Below are 7,500 nucleotides of genomic sequence, written 5' to 3'. Positions count from 1 at the left end.
AAAGCAGACTCGGGCACAAGCATACATTCGTACATCTATTTGATACGTACATTATATAAATTTCATGTCTGAATAAAACAAAATGTGACACAGAACACACATACGTACCTACTCACACACACACACACACACACACACACACACACACACACACACACACACAGAGAAACATACACACAAACACGCACGCACACACACACACATGTATATGTCTGTGCAGTCATATGCACAACACAAATGTAGAGAGGGAGAGAGTAATTGATGTTGGTGTCTGATTGTGTATGGCGGAGTGTTTGGAAGTAGATGCGCATGCATTAAGGAAAGAAGCGTACATAGATGTACGTATATGATACACATGCTTAAATAAATGACACACAAAAAGTGTATTGTTCGACTGATAGGCTTCTAAATATACACGATTGAGAAAGTATTTGCAAGAGCCATATAATGGTTGATGAAGTCATTCACTGCAGCTAGGGAACTGTCTCACCTCACTAATGGGACTAAACCAAAAGCATTTTGATGTTCTCTCCGCGGGGTACCATCTCTATTTGTGTTCTGCTGCATACATACAACGGACGCATACATACATAAACACAGACATGCACACGCAAATACCAGAGATGCAGGCACTTACGCGTTCACACACATACACACACACGTGCAAATGTGTGTGCGTGTGTCTGTGTGTGTGCGTCTGTGATTGTGTGTGTGTGTCAGGGCGTGTCTGCATTTGTGTGTATATGTGTGTGTGTGTGTGTGTGTGTGCGTGGCCCATCGCCGTGTGGCTGGTGGAACTAGGTGACCAGATACATACACACACATATACATATATATATACATATTTATATATTTATATATATATATATATATATATATATATATATATATATATATATATATATATATATATATATATACATACATACACACACTCACATACACACATGTATATATATATATATCTATATACATATGAAAATATGCATACATAGCATGTATATATACATACATGTGTGTATGTGTGTATTTGTGTCTGTGTGGGGGTAGTGTTCGTGTAATAGTTGAGAAGAACGGTATAGAATAGACAAGCACTGTAATAGTGCTCGAAACGGTCCTGATATTTTAAATCTAGCGTCCTGAACATAGGGAACAATAGTCTAGCAGACAAGTGTTAGCTCTAAGAAATGCCTAGCTCTAAAGAATAATAATAGAAAGATAAAACATGGACAAGTAGTTACATATGGTTTCAAATCATAAAAAATCGACTTAAACGTTAATATAATTTAGAAGGAAAATATTAGTCGTTACAGCTGTTTCGAAAATTCGATAACTGGTTGATTGCTATAATATGTATTATGTAAACGTGTGTGCATAATGCCATAACCATACAGAGCAAAAAAAGCTAGACGTTATATCATTGCGCATGTGTGATGTGTAAATCAATTCATTTCTGAATCTTTCCATCGCAACGGAGATATACAATGAAAAAGAAGGCGTTACATCAGTCAACGTGAATGAAGAGGAATATAAATACTAAATCCTTAATAAAGTGGTGATAAGAATGTCAAAAGGAAATGCATATGACTAAAAGCGGAGGAAGAGAGTAGGGAAAAGACAGACAGAGACGAAAGAAGAAAGACTATTTTTAAAAAAAGCATAAATTGCATTAAAGACCTTTCAAACGTCAATGAGAAGGCAAGATCAGCCGTATCATAAATCAAGTTAGAAGCATATAGAATGGAGATGGAAGATCAAAGAAAAACAATTAAGAAGGGATTAGGTTCGAATCTCGTTAAGCAAATTTCAGGCTTAGTTTCTAGCCTCCTGGATACTTTATAAGCATCCAAAGCATGCTAAACATATAAGTGTCGTGAGAGAGGTTTCAAAATATGAAAATGACTAAAGGGACAAAGTCAGAAGAAACATAAGAAGAAGATCAATTTGAAATATGTAAGGAAATATATAAGAATATTTCATTAAATGACTACAAACAGATAGGTAAAGACCGTGACGTTCCGTTAGTGTAAAGATCTGCCGTAGATTGTACTATACTCGGATGATTTCATAAATATCTGAAAAGGTCCAGGTAAAAGCTTGAAAGGGGAGATTAGATCGAAATGAAGTGCAGGTAAATAGTCAGTTAAGATCATTAAAGCACAGATCTTCGATAAAGGATAAATGATTAAAAGAAACGATGACGGTAACAAGTGATTAACTTTCAGTGTAAAGGTTCAGTGAGTTGAATTCGCTTATGTATTTATTGTTATATATCGTTGCAGCAGTAGGTACACATGTTTGCATAATGCAGGTTATAGCGTCAATCAGTCATCAAATTTTTTGAAACAGCTGTAAAGATGTATTGAGAACTATCTTTCTTCTTAATTAATTTTTGTTTCTGTAATATCTTTAGAAATGATTTGATCTGCTTACTTATATGCTATATATATATATATATATGCGTGTGTGTGTGTGTGTGTGTGTGTGTGTGTGTGTGTGTGTGTGTGGCGTGTGTGTGTGTGTGTGTGTGTGTGTGTGTGTGTGTGCGTGTATATATACATATATATATATATATTACTCTTTACTCTTTACTCTTTATTCTTTTACTTGTTTCAGTCATTTGACTGCAGCCATGCTGGAGCACCGCCTTTAGTCGAACAATTCTTTGTAAGCCTATTACTTATTCTATCGGTCTCTTTTGCCCAACCGCTAAGTTACGGGGACGTAAACACACCAGCATCGGTTGACAAGCGATGGAGGGCGGACAAACACAGACACACAAACACACATACATATATATATATATATACAAATATACGATGGGCTTCTTTCAGTTTCTGCCTACCAAATCCACTCACAAGGCATTGGTCGGCCCGAGGCTATAGTAGAAGACACTTACCCAACGTGCCGCGCAGTGGGACTGAACCCGGAACCATGTGGTTGGTAAGCAAGCTACTTACCACACAGCCACTCCTGCGCCTATATATATATATATATATATATATATATATATATATATATATATATATATATATATATATATATACACATATATATATATGCATACACACACACGCACACACATTGAGACCTGTAAAGGAATGAGTGAATGTATATATATATATATATATATATATATATATATATGTATGTGCATATATATGAACGTGTATATACTTGTGTATACACACATACACATAGAGACACACACAAACTATATATATATATATATATATAGATATACATATGTATATATATATGTATATATGTATGTATATATATGTATGTATATATATATATATATATATATATATATATATACATACATGATGGAAACTATGATGATACTCTGGAGGACATTCGTCCTCAGCCGCCTGGATTACTGCTCACAGCTGTGGTCACCCACCAGTCTGAAATTAACAGCAGACCTTGAAGCAATCCAGAGGAGATTCACAATGAAGATTGTCTCTTTGCAACTGCTCAGCTACTGGGAAAGGCTGAAACAGCTAAGACTCTACTCCCTGGAGAGAAGGCGGGAGAGGTATGCAGTAATATACATCTGGAAGATCCTGGAAGGAATTATGCCAAATTTTGGCATTGAAAGCTACACCAATGCCAGAAGGGGACGACACTGCATAGTGCCAAAGATCCCAGCAATGCCATCACGCTTCAGGACCAGTTACTGCAACAGCTTGGAATTCAGGGGCCCACAGCTTTTTAATATTCTTCCAAAGAGCCTGAGGAATCTGCACAAAGTAGATGTAGGAGTTTTTAAATCAAAGTTGGACCTCTTCTTATCGAGAGTCCCAGATGAACCTACCTCGCGGCAGGAGGTGCAAATGAGGGTTGCTAAATCAAACTCCATTCTTCACCAAGTGCCACATATTGTAAGAGGCTCCCTGTAATAACAGTGTAGCAACACGGTGGTGCATCAGCATGGCCGCAGCTCTAAGCTGAAACTTTAAAAAAAAAATATATATATATATATATATATATATATATATATATATATATACACATATATATATATATTTATATACATGTATGTATGCAAATATATATGCAAGTACATATATTTCTGTTTCAGCTCTCTCTTTCCCTCCCTCTCTTTCACACGCACACACTCACACACACACACACACACACACACACACACACATTCATGCCAGTATTACTTACTTTTGAAAGGAAAAATATCTCAACTCGATAGAAAACATTGTGGAAGAGGATTTCAAAAGAGACCGATACACATTCCCTACCTTACTCCAACAATATATTTATTTAAGTATATACAATTGCGATTCCATTCTGTGGAGCTGCAGGTGTCAGGCAATTCTTTCTAGTTTTTACGAAATCAAAACAGATACCAAATAACAGACAAGATTTACAAATAAATAATCTGTATAAATATACAAATAAATAAACGCCTATGTTGAAGAATACATTGTAAGCGTGTACCCACACACAGTTTTACAAAATTGTTTTCTTCTCTTTTGTAATATATTGATTTCACAAACTAAGTGCAACATTAGGCGACAAATAATGCCGTGACTGCTTTAAAATAAAAATACGACACTTGAATTTTGAAAGAACTAATACATTTGACACCAAAATAGTAAGGACGTTGTCTCAAACATTTTTAAAGATTCATTATAAATCTGCTGTCGATTCAAATTTCTTAGCTAAACGATATTATTTAAGAAACGTTGTTCGCCTGAAAATCAATAGGTAAATTAGTGCTAAAATAATTAATACGTAAATTGTTAAAAGGTTAATTAGAAATAATTATGCGTTCAGAAAATAAAATGTTACTCAATGACTAATTTTAGCTTCATTATCCTGGTAATTACGGAATACAATTCCGGGCATAATTTGTTTTTATTCTGACCTCGACAGCGGAGCTATAATTAATCTCTAAACTATTCTATTTTCTATTTTATTTTCTTTCTTCAATGCACCAAATTGAAATAGTTCATAATTGCCCAGCACTTCCGTTAGTATGATGGTGACTTCGCTTCACTGTTGCGGTCAGAAAACGGACTTCGAATCAAATATGAACCGTGTGACTTTCCGTAAATCTGATTATGTTAAAACATCAACAGGTTTTGTTTCTTGACCTTACCACTCAGTTTAAACAAAGAATTGCTTTTGAGAAACCTGAATATTGGGGGCTGAATAGCCCAAGCAACAAGTACACCGTGATTAGGATCATCTTCTATCTTTTACCTTTTACTTGTTTCGATCATTGGACAGGGACCAAGCTGGGGCACGACCATGAACGGTTTTAGTCAAACAATTCGACATAAGAATTTATGGGTTTTTTTTCTTATTTTAATGGTCACTTTAGCTGAACCTCTAAGTTATTGGGACGTAAACAAACTAACACCAGCTGTGAAGCGGTGTGGAAGACAAACAAGTACAAAGACACACACATACATATACATACATACATATAAATATATATATATATATATGTATATATATATATATATATATATATATATATATATATATATATATATATATATATATATATATGTATATATATATATATATATATATATATATATATATATATATATATATATATATATATATATATATATATGTATATATATATATATATGTATATATATATATATATATATATATATATATATATACATATATATATATATAGGCATAGGCATAGGCATGGCTGTGTGGTAAGAAGCTTGCTTCCAAACCGCATGGTTCCGTTGGCAGACGGAAACTGAAAGCCCGTCGTATATATGTATGTATATATATATATATATATATATATATATATATATATGTGTGTGTGTGTGTGTGTGTGTGTGTCTATGTTTGTCCCCCTAGCATTGATTGACAACCGATGCTGGTGTGTTTACGTCCCCGTAACTTAGCGATTCAGCAAAAGAGAACGATAGAATAAGTATTAGGCTTACAAAGAATAAGTCTCGAGGTCGATTTGCTCGACTAAAGGCGGTGCTCCAGCATGGCCGCAGTCAAATGACTGAAACAAGTAAAAGAGTAAAAGAGCGAGTATATGTCTATATACGACAGTTCCCGTCTACCAAATTCCCTCAAAAGGCATTGGTCTGCTGAGGGCCATAATAGAAGAAACTTGTCCAAGGAACCGCACAGGGAGAACTAGGCCCGAAACCAGGTGGTTGCAAACGCAGGTTCTTAACATCACAGCTATGCCTGTGCCTATGTAGAAGGTATGAGAAGCAAAGCTAAGGGAGTGGAAGAGAGGAAATCCTTCCACTACTGGAAAACAGATAAACCATTTATGTAGTCAATTGGTACAAACATACGACACTATAAGATATTTATTATTTTTGCGGTGTTTCATCCGTCGTTACGTTCTGAGCTCAAATTCTGGTTGTGTTTTTCATCCTTTTGGGGACAATGAAATAGGTTCCAGTCAAATATTAGAGCTGATGTAATCGATTAGCCCCTTCCACAAAAATTTCGGGCCTTGTACCTTTAGTAGAAAGGGTTATTTTATTTTCTGGGTTTAGTTACCAGACTACGGCCAGGCGGTAGTGCATTCGTGAATTTTAGACGACCATACCAAACCTGGTAATTATTTCAGATTAGTACTTAATCAATCGTTACCTTTTTGTCGAATTGTTAAGTTACTGTCCATAAAGGGATACAACGTTAAAAGAGTACACTGATTTTTCAAACCACACTAAACATAAACATAGACACACACAAACACACACACACACACACACACACACACACACACACACACACACATACATATATATATATATATATATATATATATATATATATATATATATATAATAATAATACAAATAATATATATATGTATACACACATATATGTACATACTTACATCTACATTTGTATATATGAACTACAGACAACGGAACGAATACATAGGAAAACGGAAAGCCACTTGGAATATCCCTTCATCAGCTGTCTCTATTCTAACCTGACGTTTCGAAGATAAGACAGAACGTACTCTAGAATAGTCTCTTCCTGAGTAGTGGATCAACCCACTACACAGAGGATTCTAAGGTGGCAAACACAAACCAAGACAGGAAAAATTGGACGGTGAAAACAACATTCAAAAGCCGTACGGCCAAACGCTTATCTGAGGTAGAACGCTAGTAGTTCGTTTTGCCTTCACAGCGGCTGGAGTGAAAAGAAAGCTGACCACAGGTCACACGAGAGCAGAGAGGATGGTGGAGGGAGGAAGTGGAACAAGGAGGAAGGGACAGAAGGGTATAGCAGTGAAGTAGAGCCCAGGACAGAGGGATAGATAGATAGATAGAGGAAGACAGATAGATAAATAGATAGAGAGGATGGTGGAGGGAGGAAATGGAATTATATATTGTTTTGTGTGGTGAGTGTGTTGGCAAAAAGTAGCTAAAAGAAGATAAGTCAAAGAGCTTTGAGGTATGAATTCGAATTACAAAGTTGTCTGAGACTTACTGAATTCGATAATGTAAAGGGAGG

Source organism: Octopus bimaculoides, chromosome 8 (assembly GCF_046866305.1).
Source record: "Octopus bimaculoides isolate indiv1 chromosome 8, ASM4686630v1, whole genome shotgun sequence".
Lineage (NCBI taxonomy): Eukaryota > Metazoa > Mollusca > Cephalopoda > Octopoda > Octopodidae > Octopus > Octopus bimaculoides.
This window is presented reverse-complemented; position numbering follows the sequence as displayed.